The sequence below is a fragment of the Hemitrygon akajei genome, chromosome 1 (genome assembly GCF_048418815.1).
Source record: "Hemitrygon akajei chromosome 1, sHemAka1.3, whole genome shotgun sequence".
Classification (NCBI taxonomy): domain Eukaryota; kingdom Metazoa; phylum Chordata; class Chondrichthyes; order Myliobatiformes; family Dasyatidae; genus Hemitrygon; species Hemitrygon akajei.
In genome coordinates, this window is record NC_133124.1 from 116,861,402 (window position 1) to 116,884,106 (window position 22,705).

Here is a 22,705-nt window from a genome sequence, read left to right on the forward strand (position 1 = left end):
ACTTTCCTCAGCCGTCACAAAAAATAGTGACACTGCTGGGCTTTCTTTGCTATGGAGCTGGTGCTGAGGGACCAGTTGAGATTGTCTGTCAGGCGAACACCAAGAAATTTGGTGCTCTTTACGATCTCTACTGAAGAGCCGTCAATGTTCAGTGGGGAGTGGTCGCTCCGTGCCCTCCTGAAGTCAACAACCATCTCTTTTGTTTTGTTCACATTAAGAGACAGGTTGTTGACTCTGCACCAGTCCATTAGTCGCTGCACCTCCTCTCTGTAAGCTGACTCATCGATCTTGCTGATGAGACCCACCATGGTGGTGTCATCGGCGAACTTGATGATATGGTTCGAGCTGTGTGTTGCAGCACAGTCATGGGTCAGCAGAGTTGTTTCGTACCCATGACATGTGACTGTGGTGTACTTGTCACGTGACAGGTGTTGAAGCTATACTGGACTTGAGGTAATGGTCTTGTGATGGTGGAGTGACATCATTTTCCCGCCAGTAGAGGTTATGTGACAGGTTTTTTTTTACAGGGTATAAAAGGAGGACCCCTCCCTGTGAGGAGGGGTAGTTCGTGGCTGGATTTGCCATGTTGACTTCATGCCACTGCATGATTTAATGTTATGATGCAGTTTAGTTGAAAGATGAAGTTTTATTTAATGCTTTGAGTCTAAAAGGTCATTGCCAGCAGTTTCTTTACAATACTGCTAGTTGAGAATCAGTGGAGAGTGAAGATCGGAGTTCGGGAGTTAAAAGATCGAGGAGAATCGATTTCGACGGTGAAACAGGTTCGACCTTGTTTGATCCTCATTCGGAAGGAATTTGTTGACTGTGCCCATGTTAATCCCTGTGAATAGCAGGAAGGATTGGGAACAGTTTTGTAAAGGAAAGGTCAGTGCCTTTAAACTGTTTCATTCTTCGTGGGAGAAGTTCGATTTGGAACTGAAGCCAGACAACGTGAAAGAGAATTTAAATCATCTAAAAAAAGTCTCTCCCTTAAATGGACTGTAAACATTTTGAAGTTTTGCAATACTACTTTGAAGAACTGTTTTTGCAACATCGCTTTAAGAACTGTTTAAGCTTCATTGCTTTAAGAACTGTTTAAGCTGCCACACAGCAGCTGATTTCTGGTTACGTTAGTGATTTGTTTACTTTTGGGGGGTTTGTTTTCAGTGTTTAATAAATGTGTTGTTCGTTATAAAAACCCCTGCCTCACTCATATATTTATTGTTGCTGCGTCCGTAACATAAATATGGGGGCTGCGTCCGGATTGGATCATTTGAGTTTAAATGCTTGTTAAATTTTGAATCGGTGTTTTGGAAAAGGGGAATACTTGATTTTTTTTGTTTGATTGGCTTGTGAGTGGTATTCGGCAACAATTAATATTGATGAGTTTCTGGCTTTGCCAAACGTGGAGTTGTTAGCGAAGGCAAAAAAAGCTGAGGTGTCTGAGATAGCTAGTAGATTGCAACTTAAAGGTATTTTGAAGACTACATCAAAGGCTCTGATACAGAGAAAAATCGCGTCACACTATGTGGATTCGGGTGATTTTGATGAATCGATTTTAGAGTCGTTTCCAATAAGTAATATAGAGATGCAGTTGCAAATCAAACAAATGAAGTTGGAACAAAGTAAAGCAGAATTGGAGCATTGTAGGTTAGAAGCTGATCAGAAAAAAAGGGAATTTGAAAATGCGATGACAGAATTAAGGTCTGGGAATCAGTCTTCTGGTTCTAGAAAACCATTTGTTGCTAGTCAAGAAATTAAATTGGTCCCACCATTTAGTGAAACAGAAGTGGAAAGATATTTCCAACATTTTGAAATGATTGCTCAGATTTCAGAGTGGCTGAAAGATAAATGGTCAGTGTTGTTACAAAGTGTAATTAAAGGTAAAGCACAACAAGTTTATACAGCGTTAACTGCTGCGCAAGCACTTGATTATGATATTGTGAAAAAGCATATTTTAAAATCTTATGAATTGGTCCCAGAAGTGTATAGAGAAAGATTCAGAAGTTTGAAGAAGTCTGTGGGAAAAATTTATGTGGAATTTGCCTATGATAAAGCTGTGTGTTTTGAGAGATGGGTTTCTTCTAAAAATGTAAATGGGGACTATGATACATTGAAAGAGCTGATTTTAATGGAGGAATTTAAAAGAAGCATCCCTGTTGAAGTAAGGACCTACTTAAATGAGAGGGATACTGATACATTGCAGAACTGTGCTAGATTAGCTGATGAGTATGTTTTAATCCATAAGAATAAATTTCCTCAGGGCAGAATGTTTAAGAGGAAAAATAACACAGAGATTCTAGGTAAATCAGAAATTAAATCAGAAGTTAATGAGAAAGGTAAGGAGGAAGGAAAACCTGTGAAGGAAAGACAGTTTGGTCTTATTTGTAACTATTGTAGGAAACCTGGCCATGTAATAGCTAACTGTTTCAGATTGAAAAAGAAAGGGAAGGAGGCAGGTCCAGATGCTTGTGTGCAACATACTGAAGCACCTGTAAAATTACAGGGTTCGATAAACACAAATGAGGTTTTGTTAGAGTCGGACCAAGTTAAAAAGGGATATGATCATTTTATAACTGAAGGGTTTGTATCCTTGAAAGAAGGATCTACTCTGGTGCCAATAAAAATCCTTCGGGATACTGGAGTTTCTCAATCACTGATGTTAGACAGTGTATTGAAGTTTAATGAAGAGTCTGATTCTGGTGAGGTAAATTATATAAGAGGTGTTGGGAGTGATTTTATGCCTGTACATTTACATAAAATAAATTTAAAGTCAGGGTTAGTTACAAGATTTGTGCTTACCTGTGAAGGGTATTTCTTTATTGTTAGGTAATGACTTGGCAGGTGGACAAGTTTTTTCTGAAGTGCATTTGACAATGGAGTCAGAGGAACCAGAGATAAATTCTAACACAGATTTTTCCTGTGTTGTGACTAGAGCTATGGCTAAAAAGATTGATGCGCAGAATGAGGTTGTTACTCATGACTGTTCAACTCAGGATTCGAGTTTTGAGGATGTGTCAGAGACTTTCTTACCTTCGTTGTTTGAGAAAGATTCTTGGAGTAAGTCTGACTATGAAGATTTATCTCTGTCTCGGAAGGAGATGACAGCAGAGCAGAATAGAGACCCTGAGATTTTAAAATTAAGAGAACAAGCTCTACTAGATAGTGAAATTGAGAAGGTTCCAGTAGGATATTACTTGGAAAAAGGAGTGCTGATGAGGAAGTGGAGATCACCTACAATTCCTGCAAGTGAGGAATGGAATATTGTTTACCAGGTAGTTGTCCCTAAAGTTTATCAAAATGAGATTTTGACTTTAGCTCATAGTGTGCCTTTAGGTGGACATCAAGGGGTAAGGAAAACTGTGGACAAGATTTTAAAATATTTTTACTGGCCTGGTCTAAGAAAAGATGTGGCGATGTTTTGTAAAACGTGTCATACTTGTCAAATTGTGGGTAAACCAAATCAAGTTACACCAGTGGCTCCATTACAACCTATTCCAGCGTTTGATGAACTGTTTTCTAAAGTTATTGTAGATTGTGTTGGTCCATTACCAAAGACAAAAACTGGTTATCAGTATTTGTTGACTATCATGTGTACTTCGTCTAGGTTTCCAGAGGTAGTACCACTTAGGAATATAACAGCTAAAACTGTGACAAAGGCCCTTATAAAATTCTTTACTTATTTTGGATTACCTAAGGAAATACAAACTGATCAAGGCAGTAATTTTATGTCTGGATTGTTTCAACAGATAGTTTATAAATTGGGAGCTAAACAAATCACTTCGTCTGCATACCATCCAGAGTTGCAAGGTGCCTTGGAGAGTGGAGAGGTTTCATTCTACCCTCAAGAATATGATTAGGATATATTGTGTGGAAAATGAAAGTGATTGGGATGAGGGTATAAACTTACTTTTATTTGCAGTAAGGGAATTGGTACAAGAATCTTTAGGTTTTAGTCCATTTGAACTTGTATTTGGGCATAGAGTTAGAGGACCTTTAGCTTTATTAAAAGAACAGTGGATTTGTAAAGAAATACACACTAATTTGTTGGACTATGTTTTGAAATTTAAGGACAGGTTACATAAAGCTTGTAGCTTAGCCAAGGAAAATTTAAAATTGGCTCAGGAGAAAATGAAAACTTGGTACGATAAAGAAGCTATGATGAGGATGTTTAAGCCTGGAGATAAGGTGGTGGTTCTTTTCCCAGTGCAAACGAATCCTTTACAAGCTAGATTTCATGGTCCTTATGAAATTGTGTCTAAAATCAATGATGTGGATTACGTGATAAAAACTCCAGATCGTAGAAGGTCAACACAACTTTGCCATATAAATATGATAAAACCATATTTTGAGAAACAATCTGATATTGTGACTGTTGTGGTTAGTGAGAATGAGTTTGATTTAACTAGGAACATGATAGATGATTCATCTGAATTTCATTCTAAATCCAACATTGTTTCTGTTAGGTTACCAAATTCAACCATTCTGGAAAATATTGATGAGAAACTAGCACATTTACAGCTAGAGCAGAAACAGCAGATGAAGGAATTAATTTTTAAATATAAGGATTTGTTTCCAGAAGTTCCGAGAAGGACTACTATAGCTTCACATGATGTAGATGTTGGAGATGCCAAACCTATTAAACAACACCCGTATAGGATGAACATAGAAAAATGTGAACTTGCTGAGAAAGAAATTAAATATATGTTAGAGAATAATATTATTAAACCTTCTAACTTGAATTGGAGTTCACCCTGTGTTATGGTGCCAAAACCAGATGGTAGTATTAGGTTTTGTACGGACTATAGGAAGGTGAATGCCGTAACAAAAACAGATGCATATCTAATTCCTAGAGTAGATGATTATGTAGATAAAGTTGGAAAAGCAAAGTTCCTTACAAAGATTGATTTATTGAAAGGGTATTGGTGTGTTCCATTAATGGACAGAGGTAGAGAGATTTCTGCATTTGTAACTCCATCTGGGTTATATGAATATAATGTTCTTCCATTTGGGATGAAGAATGCCCCAGGTACTTTCCAGAGGATGATTAACTCTGTGATTCAGGGATTGAAAGATACTGATGCTTATATTGATGATTTAGTGACAGGAAATGATACTTGGGAAGCACACATTATTGCAGTGGAGAAATTGTTTGAAAGGCTTTCAAAAGCTAACTTAACTATTAATTTAGCTAAGAGTGAATTTGGACATGCCACTGTGACTTACCTTGGTTATGTTGTGGGTCAAGGTAAGGTAGCTCCTGTTCAGGCAAAAGTTCAGGCAATTTTAGAGATTCCCACTCCAATGGGGGAAAAAACTCTCATAAGATTCTTGGGAATGGTAGGATATTATTGGAAATTTTGTAAGAATTTTGCTAATGTTGCCCTTCCATTAACTAACCTTTTGCAGAAGAATGTGAAGTTTGTGTGGACAGTGCCTTGTCAAGAAGCATTTGAGAAGTTGAAAACAATGATATGTCAACAACCTGTGCTCAAGGCACCTGATTTTGAAAAACCTTTTTCATTAGCGGTAGATGCTAGTGATGAGGCTGCAGGAGCAGTATTAATGCAAAGGAATGAAGGTAATGAGGTTGATCATCCAGTAGCTTACTCTTCTAAGAAATTTAATAAGCATCAAAGAAACTATTCGACAATAGGGAAGGAATTTTTATCTCTTGTTTTAGCTTTAGAATATTTTGAGGTATATGTTGGTACAACTCAAAAACCACTTATTGTTTACACTGATCATAATCCGTTAGTTTTTCTGAGTAAGATGAAAAACAAAAACAGAAGGTTATTAAATTGGAGTTTGGTGTTACAAGAGTACAATATTGCGATAACTCATATTAAAGGTAAAGATAATGTGGTTGCTGATTGTCTATCTCGATGTTGAATGTACAAAGTAATTTTTTTTATGGAGTGGTTTTTTTTACAATTGTAACACTCCTACTGTATTGTGAGTTGTAAGATGTTATATGATGATACTGTATTGTATATTGTGTATGTTATAAAATTTATACATTTGTTTTTCTTGTAAATAATTGTTAAAATTTTTGTTCTTGACAGACAAAACTTTTTTTTTGGAGGGAGGTGTTACCACCCGTGACACGTGACTGTGGTGTACTTGTCACGTGACTGGGGTTGAAGCTATACTGGACTTGAGGTAATGGTCTTGTGATGGTGGAGTGACGTCATTTTCCCGCCAGTAGAGGTCATGTGACAGTTTTTTTTTACAGGGTATAAAAGGAGGACCCCTCCCTGTGAGGAGGGGCAGTTCGTGGCTGGATTTGCCATGTTGACTTCATGCCACTGCGTGATTTAATGTTATGATGCAGTTTAGTTGAAAGATGAAGTTTTATTTAATGCCTGGAGTTTAAAAGGTCATTGCCAGCAGTTTCTTTACAATACTGCTAGTTGAGAATCAGTGGAGAGTGAAGATCGGAGTTCGGGAGTTAAAAGATCGAGGAGAATCGATTTCGACGGTGAAACAGGTTCGACCTTGTTTGATCCTCATTCGGAAGGAATTTGTTGACTGTGCCCATGTTAATCCCTGTGAATAGCAGGAAGGATTGGGAACAGTTTTGTAAAGGAAAGGTCAGTGCCTTTAAGCCGTTTCATTCTTCCTAAATTCTTCGTGGGAAAAGTTCGATTTGGAACTGAAGCCAGACAACGTGAAAGAGAATTTAAATCATCTAAAAAAAGTCTCTCCATTAAGTGGACTGTAAACATTTTGAAGTTTTGCAATACTACTTTGAAGAACTGTTTTTGCAACATCGCTTTAAGAACTGTTTAAGCTTCATTGCTTTAAAAACTGTTTAAGCTGCCGCACAGCAGCTGATTTCCGGTTACGTTAGTGATTTGTTTACTTTTGGGGGGTTTGTTTTCAGTGTTTAATAACCGTGTTGTTTGTTATAAAAACCCCTGCCTCACTCATATATTTATTGTTGCTGCATCCGTAACAGAGTGAACAGCAGTGGACTGAGCACGCAACCCTGGGGAGCTCCCATGCTCAGTGTGATGGTGTTGGAGATGCTGCTCCCGATCCGGACTGACTGAGGTCTCCCAGTCAGGAAGTCTAGGATCCAGTTGCAGAGGGAGGTGTTCAGGCCCAGTAGGCTCAGCTTTCCAATCAGTTTCTGAGGGATGATTGTGTTGAATGCTGAACTAAAGTCTATGAACAGCATCTGAATGTATGTGTCTTTTTTGTCCAGGTGGGTTAGGGCCAGGTGGAGGGTGGTGGCAATGGCGTCATCTGTTGAGCAATTGGGATGGTACGCAAACTGCAGGGGGTCCAGTGAGGGGGGCAGCAGGGTCTTGATATGCCTCATGACGAGCCTCTCGAAACATTTCATGATGATGGATGTAAGTGCAACGGGACGGTAGTCATTTAGGGAGGGCACTGAAGACTTCTTCGGCACGGGGACGATGGTGGCGGCCTTGAAGCACGTTGGAATGGTGGCGCTGCTCAGGGAGATGTTGAAGATGTCAGTGAGAACATCTGCTAGCTGGTCTGCACATCCTCTGAGCACTCTGCCGGGGATGTTGGCTGGTCCAGCAGCCTTCCGTGGGTTGATCCTGCACAGGATACTTCTCACGTCGGCCACGGAGAGACACAGCACCTGGTCATTCACAGGAGGGGTGGACTTCCTTGCCGCCATGTCATTTTCCGCCTCAAACCGGGCGTAGAAGTTATTCTCCTGAACTTATTACCACAGGTTGGGAAGAAATGGCAATGGAAAAGCAGTGTAAGGCAGCTTTCGTATGGCACGGCCTCTAAGTCAGAGTTGATAATGCACATCAGTGTTTACCTGGCAGAAGACAAGCTGTACTGTGTTCAGCTGCAGACTGCTGCAACATTCATGGACTCAGGGACTTGGACTATTTTTTGTGTGACCATTCCACTGATATCTTACATGTGCTTGCTATGTTTTATATTCTATATGGTCCTTGTGCTTTGCATAACTGTTGGTACTGTGTTCTGCACCTTGACCCCAGTGTAACACTGTTTAGTTTGGCTGTATTCAAGGGTATTCATTTATAGTTGAATGACAATTAAGCTTGAGCTATGAACGATGAGTGATTCACGTTGTGATTCCCAAGGCCTTATCACCATCTGTAAAACAGAAGTCAGGGATTTCAATGTGGAATATTCTTCTCTGGAAAAGCATGAAATTGAACACTAGCCAGGGCAAAGTAGACCTCTTGACACTGGGACTAGCATGAAATGTGTTCTCTCCAAAAAGGATCACTGAGTCCTCTCACAGTATCTCTGATTCTCCAAACCATGATGACCTACATGGAAACTTGTAGTAGATGCACAAGAACATTATCTCTTCCAACGTACATGTCATACGGATCAGAATCAGAATCATATATCACTGTGCACAGAGTGATGTGCACATATATCCTCTTCCATTACTGACACCCTGACAAATTCTTGACCAATCAACAGCCATATTGCACATCAGCAAATGTGGTTTCAATATAGATTCCTGATGGCAGAAAATAGCATTAATGGTAAGACTCTTGATGGCAGAATATAGCATTAATGGTAAGACTCTTGGCAGTGTGGCGGATCAGAGGAATCTTGGGGTCCGAGTCCATAGGACACTCAATGCTGCTACGCAGGTTGACTCTGTTGTTAAGAAGGCATATGGTGCATTGGTCTTCATCAATTGTGGGATTGAGTTTAGGAGCCAAGAGGTAATGTTGCAGCTATATAAGACCTTGGTCAGACCCCACTTGGAGTACTGTGCCAAATTCTGGTCGCTCACTACAGGAAGGATGTGGAAGCCATAGAAAGGGTGCAGAGGAGATTTACAAGGATGTTGCCTGGATTGGGAAACATGCCTTATGAGAATAGGTTGTGTGAACTTGGCCTTTTCTCCTTGGAGTGATGGAGGATGAGAGGTGACCTGATAGAGGTGTAAAAGATGATGAGAGGCATTGATTGTGTGGATAGTCAGAGGCTTTTTCCCAGGGCTAAAATGGCTAGCATGAGAGGGCATAGTTTTAAGGTGCTTGGAAGTAAGTACAGAAGAGATGTCAGGGGTAAGTTTTTTTGCAGAGAGTGGTGAGTGTGTGGAATGGGCTGCTGGTGGTGGTGGTGGAGGCAGATACGACAGGGTCTTTTAAGAGACACCTGGATAGGTACATGGAGCTGAGAGAAATAGAGGGCTATGGGTAAGCCTAGGTAGTTCTAAGTTAAGGGCATGTTCGACACAGCTTTGTGGGCCGAAGGGCCTGTAAAGTGCTGGAGGTTTTCTATGTTTCTATGTTTCTAGTTCTGCACAGAACAGGCCCTTCGGCCCATGATGTAGTGCAGAGCTAATCAAACTAATTAATTAAATGCCTAACTAAACTACTCCTTTTTGCTTTCACATCCGCATCCCTCTATTCTCTGCACATTCATCTGCCTATCTATTTAACAGGCTTTTAAATGCCTCTATTGTATTTGCCTCTACCATAGTATTAGACATTTTGACATGGGAAAAAGATACTGGCTGTTCACTCTATCTCTGCCTCTCATGATCTTCTAAACTTCTTTCGGGTTTCCCTTTAGTCTCCACTTCTCCAAAGAGAAGAATCCACATTTATCCAGCTTCTCCTCCTAGCACATTCTCTCAAATCCAGGCATCATTCTTTACCCTCTTCAGTACCCTCTCCAAAGCCTACAAATTCTTCTTAGAGTGGGTCAACCAAATAAAGTAAAAAGGCCTCTGGAAACTTGCTTATAAGAAGTTTTTTTGTAGTCTGATTGACTTAACTTCTGGTAAAAATTGTATATGATCTAATTCCGTGTAAATTATTTTTTTTGTGAATACTGCTTGTATAATGCTATGTGTCTGTAATGCTGTTCGAAGTAAGATTTATTTCATTGTACCTGTGCATGCGTGTAATTGTACCTATGACTAAAACTTGTCTTTGACTTTAACTCTTTTTCTTAGGATGTAATGTCATTGGTATTACCAACATTTATTTCCCATCCCTAAGTGGCCATTAACGAAGGAGGCAGTCAGCCACATTGTTTGGTGTTATACATAGAACAGATTGAAATGTTCTGAGGAGATTATGATCTTGCACTTTATTGCTTACCTGGACAATACCTTCTCAGTAGCTTTTGCATTGCTATTGTTTCATCTAATTCCAGCTCAATGCACTGTGTAATGATTTGATCTATGCAAGCAGCATGTATGACAAGCTTTTCATTGCATCTTGGTACATGTGACCATAATGCACCAAATAAATAAACATCCTAGTCACAGACTCTTTAAGCATCAGAGAGCAATCCAATCCTTATGCTGTTTGGATTAGGAAGTTGAAAAACATATCCAAAATATACAGAACAAGGGATATACCTCAGATTCTTGAGAGGGGCAAAAGATGAGAATGCTGATGCCTCAACTAATATCATTGTGTTCTTTGGGAATAACTTGGAAAATATGTAGTTTACGTGATTTATGGTCATGTTGAGTTGCCCTCTGATCTTGGCAATCCATTTGCAAATGTTTTTTTATCCATACAAGGAGACAAATGTTACTTTGGGACGTGCCCTCTGAATGCTTGGCGTCTATTACCTACCAATCAGCTGATTGGTTGTCATTATGGAAACTCAATTGTGACGTAGGGAGGGGGTCTCGTCACTGATTGGTTGCATGGCGAATTCTGTATGCTTTGGTCTGGAATTTTGCCTGCATTGGCTTAAAAGGAGACGTTCTCTTTAGCCACAAGGGAGATCCCAGAGGATTTGGCAGGTATCTGGTATTTCAGGATTCACGAAGGAGATTAGGGATAATCCTGGAAACTATGGACCTGTTTGTCCCTTGTCAATAAGATGCAGAAGCAATGTTTTATGTAGAGGATTTATGAGCATCTGGAAACCATGTCTAATTAGCTACTGTCTGCATGGTTTTGTGTGGGCAGTGTTGTGTCTTACGAACTTGATTGAGTTTTTCAGCAAGTGACAAAGGTAATTAACGCAGGAAGGTCCGTGGGTGTTGTTTGCTTGGATTTTAGTAAGGTGTTTGACAAGTTCCCACATGGGAGGCTCACTCAGAAGATTAAGATGCATGACAAGATGGATTCAGAATCGGCTTGCTCATAAAAGACAGAAAATAGTGGTCAATAGTGTTTGTGATATATATAAATTACCCGGATGAAAATGTAAATGTGTGCGTTAGTAAGTTTGAAGATGATATTAATAACGGTGGTATTCTGGATAGCATAGGAGACAATCAACGGATACAGCAGGATATAGGTATTGCAATTTAAGTTGGCCTAATGTGGGAGCTCAGATATAAAAAGACAGAATACTGTAAATGGAAAGAACTTTAACAATGTTAAAGTGCAGACAGATCTTGGAGTCCAAGTCCATCGCTCCCTGAATGTGGTGACACAAGTTAGTCAAGTCAAGTCAAGTCACTTTTATTGACATTTCAACCATAACCGCTGGTACAGTACACAGTAAAAATGAAACAATGTTCCTCCAGGACCATGGTTCTACATGAAACAACAACACAAAACTACACTAGACTACCTGAAACAACACAAAACTACACGAGACTATGTGAAACAACACAAAACTACACTAGACTACCTGAAACAACACAAAACTATACGAGACTATGTGAAACAACACAAAACTACATTAGACTTCAGACCTACATGGGACTACATAAAGTGCACAAAACAGTGCAAGACAGTACAATAATTAATAAACAAGACAATAGGTACAGTAAATGGCAAATTACAATATGATAATAAATGTAAATGTAAACAATGTTTTAGCAGGAATTGTGAAAGAGATTAGCAAAAATTGCAAAGAGAGTGAAGTGGTGTGTGTGTGTGTGTGTGTGTGTGTGTGTGTGTGTGTGTGTGTGTGTGTGTGTGTGTGTGTGTGTGTGTGTGTGTGTGTGTGTGTGTGTGTGTGTGTGTGTGTGTGTGTAGGTTGGTGTCAGACTAGACTCTGGGAATTGAGGAGTCTAATGGCTTGGGGGAAGAAGCTATTACACAGTCTGGTCGTGAGAGCCCGAATGCTTCGGTACCTTTTGCCAGATGGTAGGAGGGAGAAGAGTTTATATGAGAGGTGTGTGGGGCCCTTCACAATGCTGTTAGCTTTGCGGGTGCAGCGTGTGGTGTAAATGTCTGTAATGGCGGGAAGAGAGACCCTGATGATCTTCTCAGCTGACCTCACTCTCTGCTGCAGAGTCTTACGATCCAAGACGGTGCAATTTCTGAACCAGGCAGTAATGCAGCTGCTCAGGATACTCTCGATACATCCTCTGTAGAATGTAGTGAGGATGGGGTTTGGGAGATGGACTTTTCTTAGCCTTCACAGAAAGTAGAGATGCTTCTGGGCTTTCTTTGCTATGGAGCTGGTGTTGAGGGACCAGGTGAGATTCTCCGCCAGGTGAACATCAAGAAATTTGGTGCTCTTAACGATCTCTATGGAGGAGCTGTCAATGTTCAGCGGAGAGTGGTCGCTCCATGCTCTCCTGAAGTCAACAACGATCTCTTTTGTTTTGTTCACATTCAGAGACAAGTTGTTGGCTCTGCACCAGTCCGTTAGCCGCTGCACCTCCTCGCTGTACGCTGACTTGTCTTTCTTGCTGATGAGACCCGCCACGGTCGTGTCATCAGCAAACTTGATGATGCGGTTCAAGCTGTGTGATGCTACACAGTCGTGGATCAGCAGAGTGAACAGCAGTGGACTGAGCACGCAGCCCTGGGGAGCCCCCGTGCTCAGTGTGATGGTGTTGGAAATGCTGCTTACAAACCGGACTGACTGAGGTCTCCCAGTCAGGAAGTCTAGGATCCAGTTGCAGAGGGAGGTGTTCAGGCCCAGCAGTTTGAGCTTTCTAATCAGGTGCTGAGGAATGATTATGTTGAATGCTGAACTGAAGTCTATGAACAGCATTCGAACGCACGTGTCTTTTTTGTCCAGGTGGAGGGTGGTAGCGATGGCATCGTCTGTTGAGTGGTTGGGATGATATGCGATCTGCAGGGGGTCTAGTGAGGGGGCAGCAGGGTCTTGATGTGCTTCATGACGAGCCTCTCCAAACACTTCATGATGATGATGTGAGTGCAACGGGACGGTAGTCATTTAGGCAGGACACTGAAGACTTCTTCGGCATGGGGACGATGGTGGTGGCCTTGAAGCACGTTGGAATGATGGCACTGCTCAGGGAGATGTTGAAGATGTTAGTGAGAACATCTGCTAGTTGGTCTGCACATCCTCTGAGCACTCTGCCAGGAATATCGTCTGGTCCAGTAGGGTTGACCCTGCACAGAGTTTTCCTCACATCAGCCACTGTAAGACATAGCACCTGGTCATTGGGAGGAGAGGTGGTCTTCCTTGCCACCACATTACTTTTCACCTCAAAATGAGCGTAGAAGTTGTTCAGTGCATCTGGGAGCGAGGCATCACCAGCACAGTCAGGTGGTGTTGTCCTGTAGTTGGCGATGTCCTGAATGCCCTTCCACATGTGCTGTGTGTCACTGTTGTCCTGGAAATGGCTGTGAATTTGATGGGTGGGTGCACGCTTTGCCTCTCTGATGGCCCAGGACAGTTTGGCCCTCGCTGTTGTTAGGGCTGCTTTATTATCTGCTCTGAAGGCGCAGTCTCGGGTCCTCAGCAATGCACGCACCTTCACGGTCATCCATGGCTTCTGGTTGGAGTGTGTCGTGATGGTCTTGGACACAGTGACATCATCAATGCACTTGCTGGTGTAGTTGGTCACTGACGCCATGTACTCCTCTAAGTTGGTGGAGTCGCCATCGGTTGCAACCTCCCTGAACATGTGCCAGCATGTTGATAGCATGTTATAAAAGACATGACATCAAGGAACTGAGTACAAGAGTCAAGAAGTTATGTTGCAGCTTTACAAAACTTTAGTTAACCGCATTTGGAGTTTCATTCATTTCTGGTCACCCCATTATATGAAAGATGCCATGGCTTTTGAGAAAGGTTTTATTTTCCAAGATGGGAGTGTGTCCAGCCATAGCGGCCACTCCAAAATCACTCACAGAAAATACACAGCTCTTTCTGTAACACCAAGGACATGAGGTGCATATGGCAGGGCACTCAGACCATGAGGGACTACAAAGTCCATCCTGTGTGTCAGTGACAGTGATGCTTCTCTTCCAGATAGGCTGAGTGGTTTGAAACATGGAGAAGTGTGCTGGCAAGGAAGACTCCCTGTCCTCCTGAGGAGCAGTCATTCTCTCTGAATGTATCTGATATGAGGAAGACCATAGCCAGGGTCAACCCATGTAAAAATGTGGGGCCTGATAACATGCTTGGTTAGGTGCTAAGGGACTGTGAAGCCCACTTAGCAGAGGCTCTTACAGACATCTTCAACATATCACTGGAACAGTTCACTGTCCCCTCAGGCTTCAGGGCAGCCATCATCATCCTGGTGCACAAGAGGGTGACTGTAACCTTCCAAACGGCCACCGTCCTGTGGCACTGACCTCAACAATAATGAAGTGCTTTGAGCAGTTGGTTATAGATCACGTTAAATCCCATCTTCCTGCTACACCGAACCTTTTACAGTTCGCTTGTTGTTCAAATCAGTTAACTGATAATGCCACTGCCTCTGCACTCCACTCCATCCTGTCCCACCTGGAAAATGGTGCCTCATACGCCAGGATGCTGTTTATTGACTTCAGCTCAGCAGTTAATATGATCATCTCTCTGAAGCTGGTGGGTGAACTGTCCTCACTGGGTCTCAACACTTCTCTCTATAACTGGATCCTGGACTTAGATAGATAGATAGATAGATAGATAGATACTTTATTCATCCCCAAGGGGAAATTCAACATTTTTTTCCAATGTCCCATACACTTGTTTTAGCAAAACTAATTACATACAATACTTAACTCAGTAAAAATATGATATGCATCTAAATCACTCTCTCAAAAAGCATTAATAATAGCTTTTAAAAAGTTCTTAAGTAGTTTACTTAGATACATTAAATACAATCAACCCCGGCACTTTAACATATCTTACTCCTGGCGGTTGAATTGTAAAGCCTAATGGCATTGGGGAGTATTGACCTCTTCATTCTGTCTGAGGAGCATTGCATCGATAGCAACCTGTCGCTGAAACTGCTTCTCTGTCTCTGGATGGTGCTATGTAGAGGATGTTCAGGGTTTTCCATAATTGACCGTAGCCTACTCAGCGCCCTTCGCTCAGCTACCGATGTTATACTCTCCAGTACTTTGCCCACGACAGAGCCCACCTTCCTTACCAGCTTATTAAGACGTGAGGCGTCCCTCTTCTTAATGCTGCCTCCCCAACATGCCACCACAAAGAAGAGGGCTCTCTCCACAACTGACCTATAGAACATCTTCAGCATCTCACTACAGACATTGAATGACGCCAACCTTCTAAGGAAGTACAGTCGACTCTGTGCCTTCCTGCACAAGGCATCTGTGTTGGCAGTCCAGTCTAGCTTCTCGTCTAACTGTACTCCCAGATACTTGGCAGAAAGGTCACATTCTGTCTGTGGTGGCAGAAACATCTCTAGCTCCATCGCACTGAGCATTTGCACTCTCCATGGCTGCGTGCACAGCCCTCTGCTGTTCACACTGCTTTTGAATGACTGAACTGAACGATCCAGTTCAAACTGAATCAATAATGATGCAACGGTGGTTGGCTTCATCAACAATGCTGAGAGGATGGTGTCTCAATGTGGACAAGACCTAAGAGACGATTGTGGACTTTAGAAAGGTGCAGATTGACCACTCCTCACTGCACATACACAGCTCTTCCAAGGGAAGTGTTTGGAGGACTAAGTTTCTGGGAGTACACATCATGGTCAATCTCACCTGGTCCCTCAATACCACCCCTTGGTCAAGAAAGCACAGCAGTGTTTCCACTTCATGACGAGGATGAGGCGAGTGAGGCTCCATCCACCCCATTCTAACCAATTTTTACAGGAGCACCATCAAGAGATACTTGTTAATGTCCAAACAACAAGGACAGCTTTTTTTTTTCTTTCAAAAACTTTACATTTCACGTCTGCATTCAATTCTGGAGGGATATCACACTTAGATCTCACCATTCCCTCTTCCACCTCCCATGGGCACGTGCATAACAGGGAGAGGGTGCATGAGTAGCAAATACTTACACAGTCCAAATGAACAGAACTCAGCTCTTCTGACCAGCTTCATCGCCATCTGGTACAGGATTTGCAAGGCATCTGACCACAAGTCCTTACAAGGATTGTGAAGAGATCATCAGGGTCTCTCTTCCACCTGCCAGAGATATTTATTAGGAGCACTGCATATGGAGGGCCCTGAGCATTCTGAATGATCCTTCCCGTCCATCCAACAATCTTTTTGACCTCCTACCATCAGGCAAGAGGTATTGAAGCATTAGGACAAGAACTGTTAAGATCGAAAACAGCTTCTTCCCCCAGGCCATATGACCACGACCCAGGTCTCATCACACATGAAGGACCAGTAGTGTTATACTATTTACTGTCGAACTTGTGTTGTAAATGCATCTTAGTATTTGATAATTTATTTATGGTATTATTATTTTAGGTGTTACGTGTGTGAGTTATATGTACTGTGTTGTGCACCTTGGTCTGGAGGAATGTTGCTCTGCTTGGTAGTATACACGTGAATGGCTGAATGACAGTACAGGTGGCCCCTGTTTTTTGAACGTTCGCTCTACGACAGCTCGCTGTTATGAAAACCTACATTAGTACCCGTTTTCGCTAAGCAAAGAGGATTTTCGCCTTTACATGAAAAAGAAGCCCGCTTTATACGTGTGTTTACCACGAGAAAGACTACGATGACCGTGAAGCCTTGTGCGGGCAGTTGTGCACACATGCGTGTATGTGTGCATGCGTGTACGAGCGTAGGCGTGTACATGCTCATGTGTGTACGTGCCATTTTTTTTTCTCGAAATTGATTTTGGCTCACTGCCTTCCTGATTCTGATAAGTGAAACTACACTGTGCATACAATATTTCTACTTTATATAGACTGTATATTTATATCATTCCTGCTTTTACTATATGTTCATGTTATTTTAGGCTTTATGTGTTATTTGGTATGATTTGGTAGGTTATTTTTTGGGTCTGGGAATGCTCAAAAAATTTTCCCATATAAATTAATGGTAGTTGCTTCTTCGCTTTCCAACATTTCGGCTTACAAACGGTTTCACAGAAACACTCTACCTTTGGATAGCAGGGGGAACCTGTAAACTGAACTTCAGAATCAGAATCAGGTTTATTATCACCAGAATGTGTCATGATATTTGTTAATTTAGCAGCAGCAGTTCAATGCAATACATAATATAGAAGAAAAGAAACAAACTAAAATAATAATAATAATAATAATAATAATAATAATAATAAAATGAGTAAATCAATTACAGTATATGTACATACAGTAGATTAAAAATCATCCAAAAAACAGAAATAATATATACTAAAAAAGTGAGGCAGTGTTCACATGTTCAATGTCCGTTGAGGAACTGGACGTCAGAGGGGAAGAAGCTGTTCCTGAATCGCTGACTATGTGCGTTCGGGCTTTTGTACCTCCTACCTGATGGTAACAGTGAGAAAAGGACATGCCCTGGGTCCTGGAGGTCCTTAATAATGGACGCTGCCTTTCTGAGACATCACTCCTTGAAGATGTCCTGGGTACTTTGTAGGCTAGTACCCAAGGTGGAGCCGACTAAATTTACCGTTCTCTGCAGCTTCTTTCAGTCCTGTGCAGTAGCCCCACACCCCCCATATCAGACAGTGATGCAGTCTGTCAGAATGCTCTCCACAGTACATCTATAGACATTTTTGAGTGTTTTTGTTGACATACCAAATCTCTTCAAACTTCTAATGAAGTATAGTCACTGTCTTGCCTTCTTTATAGCTATATCGATATGTTGGGAACAGGTTAGATCCTCAGAAATCTTGACACCCAGGAACTTGAAACTGTTCACTCTCTCCACTTCTGATCCCTCTATGAGGATTGGTATGTGTTCCTTCATCTTATCCTTCCTGAAGTCCACAATCAGCTCTTTCGTCTTACTGACGTTGAGTGCCAGGTTGTTGCAACACCACTCCACTAATTGGCATATCTCGCTCCTGTACGCCCTCTTGTCACCATCTGAGATTCTACCAACAACGGTTGCATCATCAGCAAATTTATAGATAGTATGTGAGTTATGTCTAGCCACACAGTCATGGATGTATAGATAGTAGAGCAGTGAGCTAAGCACACACTCCTGAGGTGCACCAGTGATGATCGTTAGCGAGGAAGAGATACTATCATCAATCCGCACAGATTGTGGTCTTCTGGTTAGGAAGTCGAAGATCCAATTGTAAGGGAGGTACAGAGGCCCAGGTTTTGCAACTTCTCAATCAGGATTGTGGGAATGATGGTATTAAATGCTGAGCTAGAGTCGATGAACAGCATCCTGACATAGGTGTTTGTGTTGTCCAGGTGGTCTAAAGCCATGTGAAAAGCCATTGAGATTGCATCTGCCATTGACCTATTGTGGTGATAGGCAAATTGCAATAGTCCAGGTCCTTGCTGAGGCAGGAGTTCAGTCTAGTCATGACCAAACTCTCAAAGCATTTCAGCACTGTCGATGTGAGTGCTACTGGTTGATAGTCATTAAGGCAGTTCACATTATTCTTCTTTGGCACTGGTATAATTGTTGCCTTTTTGAAGCAAGTGGGAACTTCTGCCCGTAGCAGTGAGAGATTGAAAATGTCCTTGAATACTCCCGCCAGTTGGTTGGCACAGATTTTCAGAGCCTTACCAGGAACTCCATCAGGACCTTCCACCTTGTGAGGGTTCACTCGCTTTAAAGACAGCCTAACATCGGCTCCCGAGACAGAGGTCACAGGGTCACCAGGTGCAGCAGAGGTCTTCACAGCTGTAGTTATATTCTCCCTTTCAAAGTGGGCACAGAGTTCATCTGGTGGTGAAGCATCACTGCCATTCATGCCATTGGATTTTGTTTTGTAGGGAGTAATGTCTTGCAAACTGTGCCAGAGTTGTTGTACATCTGATGTCGTCTCCAACCTCATTCAAAATTGTCTCTTCACCCTTGATATAGGCCTCCATGAATCATACCTGGTTTTCTGATACAGGCCTGGGTCGCCAGACTTGAATGCCACAGATCTAGCCTTCAGCAGTCGATGTACCTACTGGTTCACCCACGGCTTTTGGTTTGGGAATGTACAGTAAGTCTTTGTAGACACACACTCATCCACACAGGTTTTAATGAAGTCGGTGACAACTGCAGCGTACTCATCCAAGTTCAAAGATGAATCCCTGAATACAGTCCAGTCCACCCATTCAAAGCAGTCCTGTAGGCACTCCTGTTCTTCTTGGTCCTCACTACTGGTGCTGCAGTGTTCAGTCTCTGCCTATACTTAGGGAGTAGAAATACAGCCAGGTGATCAGACTTCCCAAAGTGAGAGTGTGGAATAGCATGGTAGGCATTCTTGATGGTGGTGTAGCAACGGTCCAGTGTGTTGCTTCCTCTAGTATGCAAGTGATCTGTTGATGGTATTGCTTAGTGATTTTTTCCAGACTGTCCTGGTTAAAATCTCCCATAACGATGGTGAAGGCGAAAGAGTGCACTGTGTCATGCACTTGAACTTGAAGGAGTTGACTAGGATGTTGCCTGGATTTAAATGTTGTGAATTATGAGAGGTTGGACAGACTTGGGTTTTCTCTGGAGCAGCTGAAGTTGAGGGATACCTGACAGAAGTTCATAAGATTGAGAGGCATAGACAGGGTAGACTGGTGTTATCTTTTTCCCAGGGTTGGAATGTCTAATTTCATAAGGCATGCACTTTAGGTGAGAGGGAGTAAGTTCAAAGGAGGTATGCAGGACAAGTTTTTACACAGACTGGCAGAATTCACTGCCAGGGATGGTGGTGGAGGTAAGCACAATAAATCTGCTTAAGAGGCCCTTAGACAGGCACATGAATCTGCAGGAAATGGAAGGATATGGACATTGTGTACAGAGATAGCATTAGTTTAGTTGGGCATTAGTTTACTAATTTCATTAGTCTGGCTCGTCACGGTGAGCTGAAGGGCCGTATCTTTGCTGTACTGTTTTATGTCTATACTCTATGGAGCACAGCAAAATGTTGGTTCATGAATTTACGCAATTCTATAAATCAACGGAATGCTCATAGCAGATATGCAAATAAGCATTAATCTTAAACTTCTAATGTGCACATTCATTCTGCATCTATTTAGTAGATGTTCGGCAATTAGTTGATTGAACTTCAAGCATCACACACAAATCTTGTTGTCATTTCTGTTTAGATAGAAATCTCTTACTCATTCGCTGAAATGCGAAATTGACTGTACAGTATAATAGATTGAAATCTGCTACAATTTAAGGCAGAGTCATAAGAAAAGGAGTTAGCTTTAACTGGAAACATCTATTTAGTTATCTTCTGTGTTACTTAAGGCATCTCTACAAAGCAAGTTATTCATATAAACTTCCTTACAAATATGGAATTAACTGTTGCTGCAAGGAATCCTACTCACCTGCATTGCCCTCATACAAGTTAGGCTGTTAGCTGAGTCATAGTCAAAGACAGATGCAGATCAGAAACAGGCCCTTCAGCCCATCAAGTTCATACAGACCATCAACTGCCCATTTACTCTGATCTGACATTAATCCCATTTTATGCTCCCCACATACTCATTGACTCTCCTCATATTCTACCACTCACTTGCATACCTGGAGCAATTTACAGCAGCCAATTAAGCTACAAATAAGCATGACTTCAGGATGCCAGAGGAAACCAGTGTACATCGGGAATCACATGCAGTCACTTGGAGTGTGTGCAAACTCCACACAGCCAGCATATGAGTTTGACATTGAACCCAATTCTTTGGCTCTGTGAGACAGAGTCTCTACAAGCCGTGCCACTTTGCCACCTTTTGAGTTTCTAATTCTAACTTCCTCCCTGGTGTGCTCATAATAAGTCTGCACTTCTGGACAATTCCCTATTTCCTTTGGATTTCACAGGGAACGTAGCACGCAATGTGCAGCCTGTTGTTACTTAACTAGGTTGATGACAAGTATCTTTCCCTGCAGAATATTAGGGAAACATGGTAGATTTTACAACAAACTTATAGTATCAAAGTCACCATTATATTAGATCTAAACCCTACTGCTACAGTGGAAGTTCTCCTGACTAGTTCACTAGTTCAGGCCTCTGCTTTATGAGTATTCAGAGTATCCTTCAACTGATAACGAGAAGCTTGAATTTGCACAGACCTTTCACAGCCTTGGGACATCTCATAGCTAATGACGTTATGTCTGAATGCTGTAATATAGGGAAATGCAATCACTCTCTACACAGCAGGCTCCTATAAGCACTGTTGAGATAATTGATTAGGCCTTGATTATGTTGATAGGTTTAGATGAAGAAGATGAAGTTGAACGGGAATAACAGCATTTAGATTTGTAGTAGCTCTCATACTTAGATAAAATAATCAGTTGAGAGAAGAATAGTCCTCCTCATGACACGGGTCAAAACTGTAGGCATCAGCTTTGAGATTCTTCTGTGCAACTTCACTCTTTGTGAAACTTCATTGTAGACATACTGTAGAATGCATCCTACCCAGGTGCAGCTTGGCTTCGTATGGCCAAGACCACAAGAAAGTGCGATGAATTGCAGACACAATTCAGCACATCATGAAAACCAGCTTCCATTATATGACGAAGGGTCCTGACGAAGGGTCTCGGCCCGAAATGTCGACAGCGCTTCTCCCTATAGGTGCTGCCTGGCCTGCTGCATTCCACCAGCATTTTGTGTGTGTTGCTTGAATTTCCAGCATCTGCAGATTTCCTCGTGTTTTCCATTATATGGTCTCTGTCCACTTTTCTCACCACTTCGGCAAAAAACTCTCCCATACTGGACATTCTCCCTTCTCCCCCCCTCTAATTGGGCAGAAAAAGCCTGAAAGCTCATACCACCAGACTCAAGGGCAGCTTCTGTCCTACTATTGAATATGACACCTGTACGAGAAGATGGACTCTTAACTTCAATCTATCTCAGTTTGGCCTTTCTTTGTATGCCCACGTTGCTCATTCTCCGTGACTGTAGCAATTTATTCCGTATCTTGTTATCGCTCTTCCCTTGTACTTTGATGTACTGATCAGATGAAATGATCTACATACATGACAAGAGAAACACAAATATTCCACTGTACGTATGACAAATATAAATCAATTCCCAATGTGTCAGGAAGCCCATGGTTTTGAACCATGAGAAACACTTACTACTCTTCAATCAACCGATCATTTAATAAAATTAAGAGAATTGCAACAGATTCATGTATTGCACCATTATTCCACTTCATTTAATTACGTTTGTAGATTTAAAATAATTGACAGCATCATCTCCAATTCAAACTACACAGGCTCTCATAAAAACATAGAAAACCTACAGCACAATACAGGCCCTTCTGCCCATAAAGCTGTGCTGAACATGTCCTTACCCTTAGCACTACCTAGGCTTACCTATAGCTCTCAGTCCAGAAGCAATCAGTTTATTCATTCCCATTCTTGTTTTTGAATCCCTCCAATGCAGTGGTGCACAGCACATTAAACTTGCCAAGTTTGGAATTTGACGTGTTTGTATCCTTAACAATACGGAATGGACTCACGTTCATAATGCCAGAATCTGTTTTGGATCAATTATTTCT

General features: G+C 41.7%; 1 pseudogene; it reads left to right on the plus strand.

Annotated features, from left to right (window-relative positions):
• LOC140741611 (cytosolic Fe-S cluster assembly factor NUBP2 pseudogene) overlaps window positions 1–22,705 on the plus strand; it is a 169,707-nt pseudogene that overhangs the window by 88,696 nt on the left and 58,306 nt on the right.